General features: G+C 41.8%; 1 long non-coding RNA gene across 17 annotated transcripts in view; it reads left to right on the top strand.

Moving 5' to 3' along the window:
* The window catches only part of LOC112678853 (uncharacterized), a 145,166-nt gene that overhangs the window by 38,530 nt on the left and 84,357 nt on the right, over nucleotides 1-22,279 (top strand). For all 17 annotated transcript variants that reach the window (XR_007404830.1, XR_007404832.1, XR_007404825.1 and 14 more), the window contains one exon: nucleotides 10,657-10,794. This is a non-coding gene — a long non-coding RNA (uncharacterized LOC112678853). The remainder of the gene's footprint in view (nucleotides 1-10,656; nucleotides 10,795-22,279) is intronic.

Below are 22,279 nucleotides of genomic sequence, written 5' to 3'. Positions count from 1 at the left end.
TAAACATACAAGTTAGAATACAGAATTCAACCATTTTTTCTCAGTGAACTGACGTTAAACTATAAATTCTCAAGTCCCTCATGATCTGCCATCTCTCACTCTCTTCCTATTAAAAAAAAAAAAAAAGCCATCTATGTGTGGCAAGATCTCCTTAACCTGTGTCCTCAGCCTACGTGGTTGTACAAGATGCAATGTTTTGGGGAGTCACTAGGTGGCATCTAATAGAGGCATTTGGAGAGCTATTCCAGAAAGCGCATTTTTAGAGCGCTCCGCAGTTCTCCATGTTGGCTGCCATTGTCTGGTGGGCGTGTTGGAGTTAATCCATTGCCATCTGTCTTTATTTTGCTAACTTACTCAGTCGGACGCCACACAATTGAGTTCTGCAAATGTCGGCTCTCCAGTACAGCAATTACCAAGTCTCTTTCTAAACAATACCACCGCATGGCATTCTTCCTGCCTTGCCTAGAGCTTGAAGCACTTAGGCTCATTTTGACTTGCTTTGCTTATAGGGTTCTTCATCTTCAAAGATTAAGAAAAATTGGTCTGAACTCAAAGCCACAACAAGGCATGGCTTCTCTTTCCAAACTGAGAACATGCCAATCGACATGTTCCTATTATACAAAAACCCCATGCGGCATAGCAGAGGAGGTGGGCTGTGCTCATCCAGCCCACTTTGGCACCACCACCTCCTCCAGGATGCAGACACTCAGAATGCATTTTGTGGTTTTTGATGATGTTGTTATTTTAATATTTGAGGGGCTGGTGGGAGGGGTGAGGAGTGAAGCATGTGGCAGTATGAGGAGAAGCATAAAAAAAAGGAAAGAGAAGGAAGGGGAGAATGAGCTGATATTTGAATGACATCCTGCCATTGCTGTTCCAAGAGAGGGGTGAGGTAATGATCTCCATAGGCTAGAAATGGTATCCGTTCTTCCATTGCTTGTGTACTCATTCCCTCATCCTGTATGGAAGCCCCTCTGTCTGTGTAAGGCACTATACGAGACGCCCTTGATACAGGTAGGATCAGTTCACCAAGAGTCACTGCCCTCTTAGAGCTTGCATCTTATAGGCAGACAGAAATTAATCAAACACAAGGGTGATAGCTATTGTGAATGAGACACTCGGGGTGTTTCATAAGCCCAGGATGAGGGCCCTGATCTCATGTGGGGGGGATCAGAGGAGGATCTCTGAGATAGGTGAAGAGGAAGGAGGCTTTCGAGTTTTATTCTTTCTGTGCTCCATATGCTCAGTGTTCTGCTTTGCAATTAGCAGATGCTAGGTTAGGACTGATCTATTGGGTGACCAAGGAGCAAGTTTTACTGGGCATGGAGTGAGGAAGTCTAGCAGCATGGGAACTACAGTGAGAACACAGCTCAGTACCCGATGAAGAGGCAAGAGCTTCTAGCACAGATTTCCATCCTCACTGCTCTGTTTGCCAATTTCTTAGCTGTAGCTTTTTTCCCTCCTTACAAACTATTTCCTCCTTAACTACTTGCTTTTGCCCTTACTTCTCCACCAAAATTATATCAAGATCTCCTTTCATCTTTTAAGTCCATTTTGGTCAAAGTTTTAAGGTACTGATCAACCAAACGTGAATTAAACATTAGCATACTAGTTTATCCTACTTTTTTGGAGTAGTTCTTCAGATTTGATTCACTAAGTTTTAGAAAATATGAGGCAAAGAAGAGACACAAAAAAGGAAACCTCCGATCGTGTTTGCCTCCTCCATTGTATTTCTGTGCTTTCCAGAGTAACTTCCATTTTATTCTACTTTACTTTTCAACTGTAAATAAAGCGGAGGGAGCCCATGTCCTGATGCACTGGTATATGATTCAAGCAAAGGAAGGCCTATTGATCTGTAGTTTTTAGGAACTATAAGTTCCCTGAATTTTGTTATAGGTGCTGGGATAGATTGACATTTTAGTAGTTTGATATGGTCTCATTATTTATCAGTGCCTTTGTGAGTGACCCAGTCTCATAGGACTTTATCTTGACAACCCTATTTATTTGTCACTAAATATTTGAGGTCTGAGTCCTTAAGGTCATCTCCTGGGAGAATTGTACCAATAGGTAATCTGAAGACCAATCCCAGCAACAATAACATGGGAAAGCTTTGTTTTGCTTTTATTTCAGTGACCAAATTCCTCGGGGGGGGGGGGGGGGTGTGGCATTCTTCTACATAGATGCTGTAACCATGAAAAGTTCAGGTGGGTGGGGCTGTCCTGGGAGAGTGGCTTGGTCTGTAGGGTGGCTCTAGGTACAGCAGTGTGCCCTCTTGCTCCCACCTCTCTGGGATGTGCTTACACCATGAACCTGGGGAAGGTATGGGATGCAGAGGACAGTAGGGATGCCAGAGGAAGAAGAACCATTTCTGGAGCTGTGAGTAGACACTGGAGAGATAGCCCTTTAGAGTGGCTGCAGTGGTTACCATGGCAACTTCTGAGGAGGATGCTGAAGGCCACCAGAAGCACTACGGAGAATGTTCTTCTATTTTTTACTTCACATTACATTTGACACAACTGACCAGACTCATTCTTCAGACTTTTCCTTCCTTGGCTTCTATGACATGAATCATCTTGTTTCTGCTCTTTACCCTGAGTGACCTTGTCACCCTCCTTTGCAGACACTTGCTTTCCTCCCTCTTCATTCACTCATTAACCAGGGTCATAAAATCCTTGGTCTTAGAACCCCAGCTTTCTTTCTCCTCTCCTTTCTGAAGCATACCTCCTTTCTTGGTTTGAGCTACAAGTTTTCCAGAGAAGATACAGCTGATATTCAGCAAAGGCCTGGAGAGACCTAGTGTTTGCTGATTTGTTGAGTGCTTACTATGCACTTTGCAGGTTTTTGTACAGTGCATCTGTGGTACTTCAGTCCAGCCCCTACAATAACACTGCGAGAAAGGTGTGTCATTTTCTTTTGTTCTTTTGTACAGTTTTACCTTTTGTCTGAAATTCCTTTTCTTCCTTCGTCCTCTCATCTTTCAAATTTCTACTCCTTTTCAAAATCCAGTTCCATGACCATTTCCTTTATGGCATCTCTCTTAACTCCTCAGGCCCCTTAATCTCTTGGTGTGAGTTCCATGGCACTAACATCGTCCTTCCGTTAGATCATTTACCACATTATATTACACAGCACAGTTGGCAAATTTCCATCCCCCAAAGTTGTCTTCAGGGTGCTAGGGGGCAAGATGGGATCTTCCCTGTCTATGTGTGGATATCCTAATATCACAGTGCTTAACACATGGGCATTTCTTTAAGACATCTGCATTTATTATATGATAGCTAGCTGTAGTTTTCTCTGTGTATTAGCTCAGGCAATCCTCACAACAACTCTGTGAGCCAGGTCATTATCCCCATGTCACAGACGAGGAGAGTGAGATTTGGAGAAGTTTAAAAACTTGACAAAAAGCATACAGACAGAATTAGGACATGAACCAGCAGAAACTGAAGCCTGAGTCCATACTGTGTTGCACAGTTACTCACTGACTGTGGTGTGTGCTACCACAATCATCTGACAGTCAACAACAGAGAAGAGTGCTTAGCAAGGGCCCTGGCACAACCCAACGCTATATAAAGCATACATGAATTCATGAAAAATGAGTAAATGAATGAATCCACATCTATAACTCTTTCAAATAGTCCAGCCTGATTCCTGCTCATTCAACCTCCCTCTTGCCTCCCCCCCCTTTTATTTCCATAAATGCTCCTTCAGTCCCTACCTCTCTCATCTCATGCCTACTACCTATAACATCTTCTAGGTAAGTCCCTCAGCCCCTAGCTTCCTTCCTCCTGTCCCTGCACCCAGCATTCTAAACACACCTTCTGAATATTAATTCTTAAACTGTATTGTTGGATCTACATTAAAGGATTGATTCCAGCTACTGACTCACAGTTAAGTAAAATCCAAGTACTCAAGGCTAACTGCCAAAGTGTCACCCTCCCTCATAAGAGTCATTTCCTTCATAAGAGTCATCTCCATCATTTTGAACCAAGCAAGTTTGTTTACTGCCTCCAGCCCGCAATTTGCCTGTTTCGCCTCCAGATCTTTGCTCAAGCCATTCTTCTGTGTTTTGAACACCTATTATATATCAGGAACTGAGCTGGATTCTGGGAATACAGAGATTAAAGCTTCAGTCTCTGAAGCTCATAGATTAGTGGAGAGACAGCTGAAAGAGCAATTACAAGGCACTGTAATTGTGGTAGGCAAGTCAGGAAAGCCTGGGTTGCTATGGAGGCACATAGGATGTCCTCCTCCCACATCTCCAGTAACCTCATCTCTCAGCTCTCTCCATGCTCTGCAAACCTCTCCCAGGGGGCTCTCTAGGCCTGCCCCTCATTTGCTCCCTCAGGCCCTCCTCCCTGTGGATGCAATCAGATTTTTCCACACTTACCTGTACATTTTGATTCATTCAGCTACAAAAACATATTTCTGTGAACTTGGCTTCTTCAACCAGTGAACTGTAACAGGGGAGGAGAGGATAAAAGAAGGCAAACATAAAGGAAGAATGAGCCTACTCAGGGAGAATGCATCTCAGAGTACAGTGTAAGTGAAAGGCATGCATGGCTTCTGTTGGACTTTACCCTCACTATCCTCTGTGGTGTGCCTGAAAGAGAAAGGATCATATATAACTCAACCTTGATCTACTAAAGGGCGACCCCTTAAACAGTGGCTCACAGAACACAGGGTGCTGTTTCCATGCATCTGGACTGACCATGAAGCATATAAGACATATCCTTGGAGCACTTGGGTGGCTCAGTCAGTTGAGCATCTGGCTTTTTATTTCAGCTCAGGTCATGATCCCAAGGTTGTGAGATCAAGCCCCACATCAGGCCCTGTGCTCAGCAGGGAGTCTGCTTCAGATTCTCTCTCTCTCTTTCCTTCTGCCTCTCCTGCCCTTCTAAAATAAATAAATAAATCTTAAAAAATAAAAAAAAAAAAGACACATCCTCAGAACTCCAAGAGATACTAGTGGGGCCAGAACTGTGAAAGAAAGACCAAAATCCCATGGAGGATGCAGTTGAGCAAACAAAATTTGATCCTAAGGGTTGACAATCTCATTTTTGTGCAAAGCTAATGAAGCCTGGGGAACATTCACATGTAGTCCACTTGTGACTCTATAATGATTTGCCAATTGACGAAAGGAAAACAGACTCCACGAGAGATGATCCCAGGAAAACAGAACAGCCAGTGAGACTCACCATGGCCTGACAAGTCCCACAAGCTTCCCCACCATCCTGCCAGAAGGACCCTGCCATTCTAGTACCTGGGTCCCGGGCACTTGATTGATATGAAAACATGTCAACAACATCTATGGTTTAGCCTTCTTGCTCTCAGGTCTACAATGTTTCTCTCTGGCTCCAAGACCCTTTTACTTCAGCCTTTCAACATCACATTTTCCATTACAGTCACCTGTCCTTTGAACCAAGCCAATCAACAAGCTGAGGAAATCTCTGCTTTCCTCACAGTCCTGAGGAATCAGTGCTGGGAGCTGGGCTGTGAATGTTCTCCTCGCCTAGTGCTATCATTCTGAGGGCTGAACAACATCAGGCAAACTCTGCTGCTGGCTGAAACTCCCTTGCCATGAGGGATTTCATTTTATGTCAGTAGTTCATAGGCCGACCGTGTGGTAGAGAGAAAAGGAACATGGAAAGAAGATGCCACACATCATGAAACTTAGCATAGCTTTGGGGCAGAGATGCAGAGATTTGGTAAAGGCCCAGAAATCCAAATGCTGGGTTGTGCTTACTAAGTTTGCTTATGTATTGAGCTAAGCAAACAGATTTCCTGTATCCTTGACAACCAGAATACAATCATGTTTTACCTATATTACCTACCCTCTTTGCTGAAGCCAGCGCATAATCAGTGGAGAGACAAACCATAGGTGCCAGGTGAAAGAGCCCATATCTCTTAAACAATGTCTATCTCTTGCTCTTCTCTAGGCCAGGAGTTACCTATTCAACTTCATTAACATCTCACTTGTCATACATACTTGCTGGTGGAAAGCTAATACAGCTTTGCCTCTCCCTGTCAGCCAACACTATTGAGGGGCCTGATAAAATTCGCTTGGAAAGTTTATCTATAAAGTTCCATTTATAGAGGCACGCCTTGGTGGCCCTAGACACTAACTATAAAGAACCTCCTTCGTGTAGGAGGAGTAGGGCCATGTTGTCACCATCTTAGACGAGAAGGAGAGGCCTTTCCTCCTCTTGATGGAACTCACACTCATGTTTGCTGTCTTGACATGTAAGACAAGCAACATTAGTTTCAAACTGTTTGAAATGAACTGAACCCAGTGGGACCATCTCAAGGATGTGGGAGCCAGCAGCCTTTAAGTACTTAGGGATCCCAAAGGCACAGTCTCCTGAGATAAGCAGCTTCTAAAATAATGAAGGCAGTCCTGGAAAGATAGACTATCACCCCTCAAGTCTAGAATGCCTGTTCCCTATGACTATCCTAAGCACCACAGCCACAAGCAAGCAGAGAGGATGGTTAATATGGGAGGGCAATATCCTGACTTCCTCCTGACTGGACACATATAGGGCCTACAAGGCTATATTTGGAGTGAATCATCATCTTGAGCTCAGCACACACACACCTGGGCTTATGCCCACAGTTGGAGCCCTCCCAGGGTGGAGGACAGGATGGAAGCCAAGCGGGGAGAGAGAAAGAATGAACATGAGTATAGAGGCCCTGATTCTTCAAAAACAATTATAAAACAAATATGATAAGACTAAAGTGAGTTGCTTCCCCTCCCTTCTCTCCCCATGCCAGGTCTTTTCAGGATAAGTTTGGAATCTGTGTAGAGAATAGGAGGGGCTTATGTACACATGTAGGTGCACCAGTCCCCTCTCTCCCGTAGATCTGTATGGGTATACTGGTGCCTCTGGGCATGTGTGTGGAAACCCACGTGATGCTGCAAAACAGAACAAGCACCACGCATGTAAGCCTAACCACAAAACAATTGCCAAATCCAACTCTGATGGGAAAAGCTATTATTTTCCAAGAGTCAACAAATACTCTGTTCTCATTCCAGCTCCCCCTCTGGGAATCACCTAGCATAGTTAGGGGGAAAGAGCAGTGTAAAGTCTTGAGATAGAATGGCACAAAAAATGTCTACCATTTGTCATAATCAACATCCTGATGCGGAGGTCACTTAGACTGGAAAAAACAGTACTCGTTAGGAATGAGTTGGGACTGGATCTCAGGCAGCCTTCTCAGAAAGTATCCTGCTGGCTTTTCCCAAGAAGCAGGAATGGGAGATGGAGGGGCTAGCTGTGTGGACTGCCTCCAACCCTGCCGGGGGTGGCTTAGTAGGTGGTGCAGGTGAATTTATTGACAGGGATACATTTGAACCAATAGTTGACTTATGACAACTGATTGCACAATAGTAGCTGGCCTGGACATAACTCTTGTGCAATTATCAGAATCCTGTACTACTGCTAATAATAATTTACTCAACAAACATTTTACACCTACTTAATGGGGGAAGTTTTATTCCAAATCCAACCTTTATAGTCACTAAGGGTATCTGCTTCCCATGTTTACTTTTGTGCAAAGCACCATACTAGGCATTTGAAAGAGGTCAACAGAAATGGCATGATCTCTACTTTAAAAGTGTTTATGTCCTGGTGGAGAGACAGACAGCATTGTGAAAGATTTTTGAAGAACTGACTTCAGCAAATTTGGCCATTCTGCAAACATCAGGGCTTTCTCTTAACGACTGATAGGCTCTTCAGGTTAGAGGTACATGGAGAACTATAAATCCCCTCTCCTATAACCTCAGAAGTGTTAGACTAAACCCCACCAAACATACAGACATGTATTGGCAAGGAAGCACAAAAACAGCCATTCAGTTCATTCAGTAGTTTGGAGAGGCCCCCAGCAGTCCAGTGAGCATGGAGCATGAAAGGCTGGCATGGGGACAAGACACTGGGCAGTTCTGAGTTGGATTGGGCAAGAGGATCCTCTGTAAAGGGAAGGACAAAAGCCCCTTGGGGCTGGTGGCATGGGTAGATTTGCCATCTTCTTGTCTTATGAAAGAGGGTGGAGTCTCTACAACATACCTAACCAGTCCCCAGTCTTGACCTATTCATTGTACCAAAGAATTGACTTCACTAAAGATGTAGGGAGAGCTAGAAACCCCCCTCTAAAGATGCTGATTCACAGTCAGGCCCCTCATGTGCTGGTTAACCATCTGGAATGCTGCTTCCTGATTCAGCGCTCAGGCCTCCTATTTCCCGGATCCCATCAAATGACCTTTATGTGTCCCAAACCAGCATTCATTGAGTCATTATGGTCTAGTGTGTTTTCCAAATGGTATGTTGTCTTTCACATATAAAATAACTGAGAGAACATCCCACAGTTAGAGACGTTGTAAGAACCTGAATGTAAGGCAAAACTCTCTACATCAAGGGGTATTTTGGAGGGAAATATGCCTTATATTTGTGTATTTACTATCATATAAAAGCATCTAGTTTGTGTATGACATAGCAGGTAAACTTAATAAATTTGAGTTTCCTTCCCTATGTCACTATCTCATGTAATTTTCACTTAAAAAAACCACACACACACAATGAGGAAGGTATTATAATTTTTATTTTATAGATGGGGAAATGGAAGTTTAAAGAAACTTGTCAAATTCACGTGACTGCAGATGGTCATTCTGGCTGCACACTGGAATGCCATGCCTTTCTAGTATCCACACTGCCTCTTTAACACGCATAACTGGGCTTTGCAGAAATTGCATTTACAAAGCACTTTCACATACCCCATTTCATCAGATCCTCAGAAAAGTCCTCTAATATAAGGATTATTGTTTTCTTCATTTCCAAGTAGGGGACACAGCTAGAGGAATTACAGCAATTTGCCCAGGTTTTCTGAAATGATGAATGGGTCTGTCAGAATTTAATCCCGTGCCTTATGATGTCCAAACCTTTGCTCTGGGCACCACACCATGTGATGTCTCAGCATGGAGCCTAAGGATGGCCAAAGGGTTGAATGTGAACTGCTCACCAGAGCGCCCCATTCATGAGCAAGGAGGATCCAGTTGGCTCTTTGGTGTTCCAGAGCTACCATTAAACCCCAGCTCAGCAGCAAGGAGAGGCCACATGTAACAAGAGTGATAAGCTACATTTTCATAGATTTTTATGCTCTCTGAAGTACCTGTCCCATATGTTCTAATTTTGAGTGCAGCCACTGCATTCAACACTGCGGGACAGCAAGGTGGCTATATTTTTCAGGATGACTAGGCCCAGCCTTGACTGTGTTCTTAGGTGCTGGAATCAATTCCTACATCCTGTGGAGGCCACTTTCCTAAATGACACTCTGCATTTTTCTTGCCTCACTTAATCTCCTTGAGGCTACCTTGATCTTCTAGGTATAATTTTCTCAGGACCCTTTTAAAATAGATTTGCTGTATTTTGATTATAACAATAATACATGTTTTTTAAAAATAATTTAGAAAACACAAATAATATACATAAGAAAATAAGCATTAGCAAATTACTCATTTACTGAGATATGTCAATATCTTACTATACATACATAACATTTCATCGACATGTACATGTGTAGGTACCATTATTTAAGTATTAATGATGATTGCTATTTGGATAGTTTTCACCATATATATGCATTTAAGGGACAAATCCTTCAACATATACCTTTGTCTACTTATCTAATTTTCTAGAAATGGAATTGCTATTCATGAGAATATACTTTTCAAAAATTTTTAACATTATTGATCAGTTACTCTCCAGAAAACTTGAATCAACTTATACTCTCACCAACAAAACATAAGATGCACTTTTTCCACACCTTTGCCAACAGTGAGAATTAACAGACTTTTATTCTTTAGCAAGTTGATAGGAGACAGCAATAACTTGTTTTTCACATTTCTCTTATTACTTATGAAGGTGAACATCTTTTTATCAGTTGGTTGTCTGGTCTGGAGTGTGTTAAAAGTGAAAAGAGGCACTAACCAGTAGGGAAGCAAATGGAATTCATGGCCACACTACTTACTGGCCATTTGCATTTCTCAGTTTGAGGTTTACTTGTTGGCAGCTTTTATTTTTCTATCTACTTGTCTATTCTTAACAATTATATAAAGATCATGTTACAATAATAACATTAAACTACTGTAACTTATGTTAAATATATTTTCCTGTAGGTTGTTTATTTTTATTTTTAATGATCAAAGTAATACAAAAATAAGGGTTTTTTAAAGTTTGTTTCAGGTTTTTTTAATTAAACTTTTTGAGGCAGTTGTTGATTGACATGCAATTCTAAAAAATAATAGAGAAAGGTCTCCTTTACCCTTCACCCAGTTTCCTTCAATGCTAACATCTTGCAACACTGTGGTACAGTATCACAAGAATACTGACATCTGTACAGCTAAGATGCAGGACATGGCCTTTGTCACAAGGATCCTCCATGTTTTTCTCTTATAGCCACACCCACCTCCTTCCCACCCTCCCCTTAACCCCTGGAAATTGTTATTCTATTCTCCATTTCTATAATGTTGTCATTTCAAAAATGTTATATAAATGTAGCTGTAAAGTCTATAACCTTTTGGGATTGGCTTTTTTCATTCAGCACAATTCTCGAGAAGTTCCTCCAGGTCATTGAGTGCACTGATAGTTTGTTCCTTTTTATTACTAGGTTTCCCAAGATACGGAGGCATCACCATTTGTTTCACTGTTCATGTACTGCAGGACATCTGGGTTGCTTCCAGTAGTTACCGTTTGATTACTAAAGGAAAGCTGCTATGAACATCCATGTACAGGTTTTTGTGTGCACGTAAGTCTTCATTTCTCTCAGATAAATGCCTAGGGGTACAATTGATGCATCATATAGTACTTACATGTTTGGCTTTAAAAAAAAAATGCAAACTGTTTTCCAGGATGGCTGACATTCTCATCAGCGATATAAGAATCATCCAGTTTCTCAGCATCTTGCCATTGTTTGGTATTGTCACTGTTTTTTATTTTAGCCATTATGATAAGTAGGTAGTAATATCTCATTGCAAATATAATTTTTGTTTCCCTTCTGGCTAATAATGTTGAGCATTTTTTTAAGAGAGGGAGAATAACAGGGAGGGAAAGAGGAAGAGGGAAAGAGAGAATGTTAGGCAGGCACCATGCCTAGTGTGGAGCCCAATATGGGGCTAGATCTCACCACCCTGAGATCATGACCTGAGCTGAAATCAGAACTCAGAAGCTTAACTGACTGAGCCACCCAGGCACCCCTAATGATATTGAGCTTTTTTTCATGTGTTTATTCCTATTTGTATATTCTTCTTGGTGGCATATCTGTGTCTTTTGCTCATTTTCTAATTGATTTTTTTTTTCTATTCAGTTTTGAGTGATCCTTACGTATACTAGCTACTAGTCCTTTGTCAGGTATGTGGTTTGTAAATATTTTCCCCCAGTAGATAGCTTGTCTTTTCTTTCTGACAGGGTCTCTTCATAGGGCAAATTTTTTGAGGTTTCAGACTTAGCAGTTTTTCCTTTAAAACATTATACTTTTGGTATGAAGTCTAATACCTTTCTGCCCTGGATCCCAAAGATATCTTCCTATTTTTTCTAGGACTTTTATAGTTATACATTTTACATCTAAGTTCATGATGCATTTTGAGTTAATTTTATAAAGAAAGGAGACTTAGGTTGCATTTCATATATTTGTCTATGGATATCTAATTGATCCAGAACCACTTCTTTCTTTTCTTTTCTTTTTTCTCTTCTTTTTTCTTTTTCTTTCTTTCTTTCTTTTTCTATTTCTTTCCTTTCTTTTCTTTCTTTCTTTCTTTCTTTCTTCTTTCTCTTTTTCTCTTTCTTTCCTTTTTTTCTTTCTTCCTTTTTCTTTCTTTCCTTTTTTCTTCCTTTCTTTCCTTTTTTCTTTCTTTCTTTCTTTCTTTCTTTCTTTCTTTCTTTCTTCTTTCTTTCTTTCTCTTTTTCTCTTTTTCTCTTTCTTTCTTTCTTTCTTTCTTTCTTTCTTCTTTCTTCTTTCTTCTTTCTTTCTTTTTACTTTTTGTCAAAACCCAGTAGGGCATATTTGTAAGAGTCTATTTCTGGGTTCTGTGTTGTGTTCTATTGATCCATCTTATCTATCCTTCTACGAATATCACACAAATCCTGATTACTGCAGCTATATAATAAATTTTAAAATCTAGTAGACTGATTCTTCTCATTTATTTTTCTTTTTCAAAATTATTTCAGCTATTTTAAATTCTTTGCCTTTCCATATAAATTTTAGGCTAATCTTGTCTATGTCTACAAAAATCTTGCTGATATTTTGATAGAACTGAGCTAAACCTTATAGTTGGTTGGATTGTGGTCCCCCAAAAGGTATGCCCATATCCTGATCACTGGAATGAATCAATGTGACCTTATATGGCAAAAAGGTCTTTGCAGATGTCATGAAGTTAAGGATCCTCAGATGAGGAGATCATCCTGAATTATCCAGGTGGCTTCTAGATTCAATGACAAGTGTCCTCATAAGAGACACACAGAGGAAACAGATAAAAAAGGAGAGCACACTGTTACCATGGAGGCAGAGATGGGATTGAAGTGGCCACAAGTCAAAAAAACAAGACTGCCACCAGCCACTGGAAGAGGCAAAGAACAGATTATTCCCTAAAGCCCCCAGAGGGAAAGCTGCCCTGCCAGTACCTTTATTTCAGACTTCTGGCCTTCAGAAATAGGAGAGAATAACTTTCTGTTGTTTTAAGCCATCCAGTTTTTGTTGTAGCAGCCACAGGAAACCAATAAAAAAAAACTATATATCAAAACAGGAGACTCTGAAAAAAAAAAGTTTCAGACTCTGGGTCTGATAAAAATTTCTGTTGTTAAGTGAGTTTTTCTGATACTGTTCTTGCAGGAGGTCGCAGGGTTGTGGGGGATGGAGAAACACCTTGTTATTGCCAGGGAGCAGACGGAAATCCACGTTCCCCTTACAGTCTCTATTGACCCTTGTAGGAAGGGGCTTCTTGTTACTGCTGGATGACAATGGGAGATACAGCTCCCATGTAATCTCCACCTACCCTTCAAAGTGGGGATGAGGGAACACTTTTGCAGGCCAGTTGGGATGAAAGTCCTAGCCCCCTACTTGGCCTTCTCTGCCTATCCCAGAGTGGGGGATTCAAGAGTACCTCAATACAAGCTCACAAGGATTAGAAGCATTGAATCTTCACATGGTCTTCACCGGCATGGGTGGGAATGGAGCCACAGCTTTTTCTGTGGTATTTGGCTGAAGGAGCAGTTAATGTCTAAAAATGTTCTGTTTTTCTAGATTGCTCCTTTCTTCTTCCTTTGACTAGAGAAAGCAGGCTTTTCTTAGTTAGGGCTTATTGCTGTTGTTGTCTGCTCCTGTTGGCCTTTTTGGGTTGCTGGCTTCTTTAGCTCAAGTCTGGACTATATGAGGCAAAAAAGAAAACCCAGAGAACTCTTGGCCATGTCATTTCTCAGGTCCCCACATGTGAGTGAGTCTGCCTTCTGTGATTTATAAGCAAAATAATAAATCATCTTTTTATTATTAGGCAGTGGTTTTTGCTGTAATATAACCCATCAAAAGTAACCTGTGAGGCACCTGGGTGGCTTAGTTGGTTAAGCATCTGCCTTTGGCTCAGGTCATGATCCTGGGGTCCTGGAATCAAGCCCCGCATCAGGCTCCCTGCTCAGCAGGGAGTCTGCTTCTCTGTCTCCCTCTGTCTTGCTCCCCTTGCTTGTGTTCTCTCTGTCAGATGAATAAATAAAATCTTTAAAAAAAAAAAGAAAGAAAGCTAAAATGATACACTTATATATCTTTATTAAGTTTTATTTTATTTTAAGATTTTATTCATTCATTTGAGAGAGAGAGAGAGTGGGTGAAGGCCAGAGGCAGAGGGAGAAGCAGACTCCCCGCTGAGCAGGGAGCCCCATGCAGGGCTCAATCCCAAGGCCCTAAGATCATGACCTGAGCCTAAGGCAGACACATAACCAACTGAGCCTCCCCGGCACCCCATACTTTTTAGGTTTTAATAGGTGTTTTTGCTTTGTTTTGTTTTGTTTGCTTCCTGTTCTGAAAGATGAAGAATGAATGCCTCTTACACTCTCTTGGGCTTCCTTACCCTCCTGCCCACTTCTTGAGTATGGTTAGTTTCATTATTATTTTTAAGTTTTTCTAATGGTTATGTGTATAACTCTAAATTATGTGCTTGGCTCTTGTTCCATCAGCTTTTGATAGCATTGGTTTACTCTTCACTATATACGATTAAGAAATGAGTGCTTTAAAGTTCTTCTAACATCATCTCCCTCCAAACTTCAGTTGGTGATACCATTTATTTTTATATTTTTAATGTTCTCTTTGCCTCCTCAAGCCACGTTGTTCTGTCTTCTCTTCAAACCATGTTGTTGTCCTAAGAATTTACTAAGGGGCATTACCACAGTGTGGAGGATTAATGAAAAGTCTCTGTGTCCATCAGGGAAACATGAAAACAGTGGGTGCTGAGAGGAGCAGTGGATTTGATGCTATAAGACTTGACGCTGAGGCAGAAGACTGACTGGAATCTAGGGGAACTCCTGACCAATGGTCACATGTACTTTCTTTCAGATCCTTATCCAGGGCAGGCAGCACTTTCCCTCTGGGCCCAAATTCCCCACACTGCCACAGTGCAGGGGAATAAGCATCAATCCTGGTGCTTATGCTAGGAGACCCCCTGATCCAAATAGAGTTGAGGAGAGGGCTTTTCTGACAAAGACATCCTTCATATACCTCCACCTTGCCCTTGCTCTTTTTCTTCAATCAATCCAACCTCTTAGTTAATTCCTCTTAACTACATATCAGTATAGAGTATCCTGTTGAGTTCTGCCCTTGGTCTCTTACAAGTTGAGGTGTTAGGGGTAGGGTCTCCAAATACTCTGCAGGACACTCAGTTTGATTTCAATCTCAATTAAACAATGGAATTTATTTATTTATTTAAGCACATCCCAAATACTGCATAAGCCATACTTATACTAAACAATTATTCATTGTTGATTTGAAATGCTAATTTAACTGAGCATTCTCTATTTTTACTTGCCAAATCTTGCAACTCTGCAAGGGTGGGGCTGAGCTTCCTGCTATCAGCAGGAACAGAAACAGAGCCAGGAGCCCCACACAGAAGCCCTGACCAATCCAAGACCATCATGAAGAACTCAAAAAGACTGCCTGTGTTAACAGATATGTCTTGTAGAGGGGCATCCACATGGAAGTTTCTCAGAGTTTCCTTGGGTAGCTTCATCTGCCATCCCACAAATCACCTCCTCCTACCCAAATAATTCCACACCTATTTCTCAGCCTGTATATAAGCAGTTTGCATTCAATGTATTTGTACTTGTTTATACTTTTATACATGTTGTCTCTTTTTCTAACAGATCCAGATCCAATATGTACTGAATGCCAACTTTGTGACAGCACATTACATTAAGTGCTTGGTCGTATTGCACCCCCACTTTCTTATCTGCACAACAGTCCCATAAAGGAAGCATCATTTGTTATTATCCTGTTTTCCAGATGTGGAAACCTAGCTTCAAAGGGTCCCTGAAGGCCAAGGGACTCATTAAATCAGTGTTGCCTAAGTCCCCACTACTAAGAAGTGCCACAGGGAGGATTAAACTCCTGCCTAAAGATGAGCTGCTCCCTAAATGTTCTGGAGCCCTCCCTGCTTTTCCATTTCCACCCGAGGCACCTACCACTCACTGCTCCCACCAATAGCCAGGTACCATGGCCTCATCCCCACTGGAACCATTAAAAAGCTGAAGTTCAGGAGGTGCCTGTGAGGCTCAGTCACTTTTGAGTGTCCAACTGTTGGTTTCGGCTCAGGTCATGAGCTCAGAGTCATGAGATCAAGCCCCGTGTCATGCTTCACACTCAGCGGGGTGGTCTGCTTGAGGATTCTCTCTCTCCCTCTCCCTCTGCCCCTCCTCCTCCTCACAGATTCTCTCTCAAATAAATAAATCTTAAAAAAATAAAAATAAAAGGCAGAAGCTTAGTAAAAGGAGAGAGGAAGGGACATTCCCTCCAACAAGATGGTGACACAGAGCTTCTGTGATTTAATGTGAGGACCAAGGGGATCAATTCATTAGTCCACAGAAACAAAGTTGCAGAAGGTGGATAAATCCTACCCTTGTCTGAAGGAACAAATGGGCTGTGGTTTGCCCACTGGAGAACTTAATCAACCTTTAGGGTATAATTTATAATTTACATTGGCAAATACAACCTAAGTTCAAGCCATTGATTTAGAAATGAACTTGCACAGTGCTCACCTTGGAGTCTGTGCCTATCTTTCACAGGTTTGTGCATGTGTGTGGCTGTGAGCACACTGCTTTTGCTTTCTATAGTAATTTCAGTGAGGGCAGGGATCAATCATGTCTCTGGTGACTCATTGTTTCCCCGAAGCACTAAAGCACTGCTTTGGCCAGAACTGAGCTCCATCCATGCTTTCCACTAATGGAGAAAGCATGGGAATCTCACATATTTCTATCTGCAGCATTTGTGCAACTGAAGAGATTTGTAGTCCCTTGCAATCATTATTAACTGCCAGCTAACTGAGACCATTATTTTTCTTAATGGCATAAATGCCTATTAGCTTTAGTTTTCCCTGTTGAGAAAGCATGGGGGCTTACTTTACATCCTTCCAATTCTCTGAAAGAACCCGGAAAAGTATGAAAAAAGGAAAACCATTTAGGTAGGTATCATCCCAGGACCTAAAAAATATCAGCTATATTGGGTCCAGCTTCACAACTGAGTTTATGGTGTGAAATATAGAAATAACATGGGTATTGTAACTCTCAGACTGTGGCAAAATTTAGTTTCAACGTGGTGGTTAGGAAAGCAGAACATCCTAGTCTGAAATCCTACCCATGAAAAGACTAAAGAGAAGCTCCTCCAAAATAAAATATGTATTGTTTAGGCAAGTGTTATGGTCAGATGACATTTAGATTTGAGTCTGCTCTGCTTAATGCCTTCATTTCCTACTGTGAAGGACGAAATCAGCTCTCCCATCCCACAGGTTCAGAAGAAAGCTCCCCTTTGCAGGCTGAGATGCCATTTTCGGCTTTGGGAGGAAAACAAATCATGTTATTGTCAAGGCTGTTATTGAGAACATCATGCTCTCAGCCCTACTGGCTTGGCCATAGTCAAAAGACTCAAACAAAGCTGTTTGCCATGAATTTCATCACTCTGACTTGCCCAGCTGGGACCTCCCCCACCCCTACCTAATTCCACTCCCATTTCGAATGCTCCAGGGTTTGTTCCAGGAACAAGTTAAAATTCTTGCTACTTTCAGACCTACAAACAATGCAAATCTTTTCTTTCCTTTCCCTTTCTTGTTTTAAGGAAAAAAAAAAAACTGCTTGCTGGACAATCTTGGGTAGCCAGCTCCAAAGTGTAAAGCCCTGAAGAGAAGTGGGGGGATGGAGTTATCAGTTTGTAAGACCAGAGGATATACACGATGTATAGGCCACGGAGCAAATATCTAATTACGTTCCAAGGCACAGAGGCCTGAGGGCCCCGTGCTTGGCTCTGACACCTGTCACCATAGCTGAGTGGACCCAAGAGAGTTTGTTTAGTCAATAAAGGCATTGGAGTCCTACCTGTTAATCTCTTGCCGTAGGGCCTGTACACAGGTTCCTTATCCATTATGCTGTCAACTTCTTCACCTCTAAGCCAGAATAGGAATGCAGTGGTTGTCCTAAGGAACTGGGAAAATACAAAGAATAATGTGTTGTTCCAAACAATGTTATTTAAGAGTCCACTGGATGGGGGAGAAAATACACTGGCAGCTTTCGTTACTTTTGTTTTGAGCATTTGTGTATCTGTGTTTGGAAGAGGGAGGGAGAGCTTTTTTTTCTTTTTTCTTTTTCAAGTGTGTTTTGTTACTAAATTCTCTTCGAAAAGTACTGTTGGCTAGGACATTCTTTCTAAAAACCTCCAGAATAAAACACAAGAGTCACTGTAGGGTAAGAGAGACTGTTTAAAAAACAACACCTTGGTAGGCAGAAATTATAAGATTTGAATTCCTGCTCAAACTCAAAGCCTGTGATTTGAGGCAAGTGAGTTCGGATTTCTGAGCCTTTCTTTCTGCCCCACGTCTGGGAGGTGAGTATACTGTAATAAAGCCTACTTAACGGCCTGGTTGTGGGCACAAAATAAAATAGAATATATAAAGCACACAGCACAGAAGCTGACATGTAGTGGATGCGTAAACACAGCAACAGCTAACATTTATTTAGATTTTATATACCAGTTACCACCATCTGTGCTTTGCCTAAAAGATGTCAATTAAACCTCACTGCTACCCCAAGAGGTAGATATTAAAATCATCCCCATTATATAGAAGGGTGAGGCTTAGAGGAGCCTTTCTGGTCAAGTGCAGAAGCAGGATTTGAACCCTGCCCCAGCTCTTACCAACTATGTCCTGTGCAGAAGCTGCAAGCTGAGTTCCATGAGCCAGATCTGGCCCATGAGTGTATATGTCTTGGCTTACAGTATTTACACACACATACACACACACACACACACACACACACACACAATGTAACTTCACTGTCAATGCTTAAAAACTGAGAATGATTTCACAATTCTGAACCTTTAGTTTCTCTTTTAAAATCTGAAGCTCCAGGGGATCACTGGGTGGCTCAGTGGTTTAGCACCTGCCTTCTGCCTGGGGCATGATCTTGGAGACCCGGGATCGAGTCCCACATCAGGCTCCCTGCATAGAGCCTGCTTCTCCCTCTGCCTGTGTCTCTGCTTCTCTCTCTGTGTGTATCTCTCATGAGTAAATAAATAAAATCTTAAAAAAAAAATCTGAAGCTCTGGTCACCATGCCCTTGTGTTCTCACATAACTGTGTGCAGCTAAAGCTGTACAGTGGCTGTCACCCATGGACAGGCCAGAGCTTGTGGCAGTCCCTACCATTCTTCACCCTCACACATTCTGGCCCCCGGAAGTATGGTAGGCTTGTCCTTTCTCCCACTTCCTTTTGCATCGGTCTCCCTCACTAACGTCAGGAAGTTATTAGGTACAGCCTGATGTCTCCATGTGGTTCCTTTGTGGAGTAAAATGGCCAGTCCTACCCGATAGAGCTCTCAGTAGAATGTCAATGACACACTAATGTTCCCCAATTCCTCAGGAGCTTCTCAGTGCTTCCTCTGCTGGGAGAAATATAGAGAGACCCTGAAACATCCCTGACTGTGAGCACATATCATCTCTTATTTCTTAGATTTGCCTTTTTCTTCCCTTCATACTCCTATGAAACCGCCTGAATCCAGGGCCTCATCACCTCCACCTTCCTGGTGTATTGCAGTAACCTCTTACCTCATCCCCAAATATACCCCCAACTTGCTCAACCCATTTTACACAATGACTTCATATCCATCTTCAGCAAATCTTTCATGGTCAGGGTTGGCTTCATGAGTGTGAGATCTGGCACTTACACCAGACCCCACACTTAGAAGAGCTTTATATTAATTTAATGGTCTGCTATCTCCATCTTGAAATTGCTTACGATTTTTGAACCAGAGGCCCACATTTTTATTTTGTGTTGGGGCCCACCAATTATATAGCTGGCCCTATTCATGTTTCAGTTCAAGAAGCTTCCATGACTCCTTACCTTAAAGGTATTTCCTAGTCTTTTCTGAGCATGGCACACAAAGAACATGAAAATGTGTGTGTTATAGTGGGCTCCCCTGGAGATTCAGATGCTGGACAACCAAAATGAGGGGAACAGATGTCATGGCAAACTGTGACCACTTCCCAGCACACAGAGAAGCTGAGCACACCTGCTAGGGAAAATCTGGCAGGAGTAGGTCCTATTAATCTATCCTGTGTGTATCAGATTCACACATCAAGTATTATTTGTTGCTTAATCTGTACCAGGTCCTGAGCAAGTGCTGGAAATATAATTATAAACAAACCCATGCCTTATGAAGCTTATTGCAAGTTAGGAAGGTAGACAGTCAAGTAAAGAGGCCACTTTGAAGCACTGTGAAAACAGGTATACAGAAGTAAGGGAAGGATATATTAGTTCCTACAGCTGCTGCAACAAATTACCACAAACCTGGTGGCTTATGGCAACATAAATTAGTTCTCCCATAGTTCAGGACAATAGAAGACTGAAATCCAGGTATCAGTGGGATCACACTTCCTCTGAAGGCTCTAGAGGAGAATCTTTCCTTGCCTTTTCTAGTTTCTGGTAGCCCTGGGCATTCCTTGGCTTGTCACTGCATCACTAGATCTTTGTCTCCTTCTTCACATGTCCTCTTCTGTTTCTCTGTTTCTTATAATGACCCTTGTCATTGTCAACTCAAATCCGTAATTACATCTGCAAAGAGCCTTTTTCCAATCAAAACAACATTCACAGGTTCTGGGAATTCAGATGTGGACATTTGCGGGGGCATCATTAAAACTACTTCAGGAAAAAAAAAAAACTACTTCAGAGGGTGTGTGATAGGTCAGCTAACCCCACACTGAGGAACTGGGGGTTGTCTTCTTAAAAAAACAAACAAAAAAAAAAACAAAAACAAAACAAAAAAAAACGTTGAAGCTGAATAAGCCAGAAAAAAGAGGAGGGAGAAGGAGGATGATGGTGATAAAAAATATTTCTAGAAATAGCGTGTGCAAAGATCACAACACAAAGTTAAGCATGCTGGGTTCCTGGAACTAAATAAAGCTAAGTGTTTTTACAGAATAATATACACAGGAGAAAGGTTAAGAGAAGCAGCTGGAGAAGTGAGCAAAGCCAAATCAAGATGAGCCCTGTAACTACAGAAAGGACTTTGGAACAATGTAATGGGGGGACATTGAAGGCTTTAAGCAATGGAAGGACATTATTGGATTTCAAAAGATTGCTATGGCTGTAGAGTGGAGCATGATTTGGAGGGGGCCAAGACTAGGCCATGGCAACTGGTTAGGAAATGGTTACATAATTCAGACAGGGAATAATAAACTAAGATAGTACAAAAGGGAAGGGAGGCAAGCCAATAAATTCAAGAAGATATTTTGGGAGGCAGAACCAACAGGACTTGGTGGCCGATGGGATTTCAGTGTAGAAGTCAAGGATGGTGCCCAGGCTTCTGGCTTCTGGTTTAGAGAAAACATTGCGGTTGTCGAAGTAAGGAACCGAGTAAGAGGTACAGTCTGGGTAGACACCAGAGGGAGGAGTTTGAAGTGTCTGTGGAACAGCCAACTGGAGATGGTTAGTGGGCATTTGAATTTAGAAGTCTGAGGCCCAAGAGAGGGTGCTGGGACTAGAAATACAGACTTGGGAACTGTCAGCACATAGAATACACATTAAACCAAGGAGTGAATGGTAACACTCAGAGGAATGGACAGAGTGAAAAGAGAATAGCGCCCACAATAGGAATCTTAGGGGCACCAGGACTCACTCGATGGGCAGAGAACAGAGGCTGTTGCAAGAGGCAGATGACTCAGAGGCAGACGACTGCCAGGATTTAGTTATGTGTGGTTTTTAGGATACAATTCAAAATTTACTCCCTGTTGCCCTATTCTGTGTCACTTATTTTATATATTACAAGTGTTCTCCTTTCTGCTGTCCTGGTCACTGACTACTTCTTACACCCAGGAACCAAGGCAAAGGTCCAGAACAGGGGGCCCTGAACAATGGGCTGGGTATTATCTGTCTGCGCCTGAGTTGGAAAACCTAGGGAGGGGACATTCCCCATCTCCTCTGATCCTTCACTAAAACCCACCATCCAACTTCACCATCAAATGGACATTCTAAAAATCTTATTTCTCTTAGATTATAAAGTTTCTCTAAATTTGAAGTATCTTTGTTTTGGCTCAAGATATTTCTTTTCCCCTCCCCTGGCCCCTTTTCAGCTATTTAAATTCTGTGTCACAGCACTGCCCAATGTAATTTTCTACAATGATGGAAACATTTGATATCTGTATTATGTAATTCAGTAGCCATGTGCCAAAGGTGGCTATTGAGCATTGGAATGTAGCTAGTGCAACTGAAGACCTGAACTATTTTATTTAATTTTGATCCACTTGCATTTAATTACCCACATGCCACGGCTAGTGGCAACTGTAGCAGACAGAACAACCATAAGGGGGCTCAGATTTCACTTCCTCAAGGAACATTCCCTGAATCCTCCTCCCAAATATGCCCTATCTCCTCCCTATATGCCCTCTAGAATCTTGTACTTTCATAAAACTAATGAAGATTATAATTTTGAATAATTATATGTGTATGCACTAGTTTAATACCTGTTGTGCCTGATAAACTCTCAGAGGGTAGGAATTGT

The sequence above is a fragment of the Canis lupus genome, chromosome 22 (assembly GCF_003254725.2).
Source record: "Canis lupus dingo isolate Sandy chromosome 22, ASM325472v2, whole genome shotgun sequence".
In the NCBI taxonomy this organism is placed as follows: Eukaryota; Metazoa; Chordata; class Mammalia; order Carnivora; family Canidae; genus Canis; species Canis lupus.
Note: the sequence above shows the minus strand (reverse complement) of the source record. Positions and strands in the feature narration are given on the sequence as shown.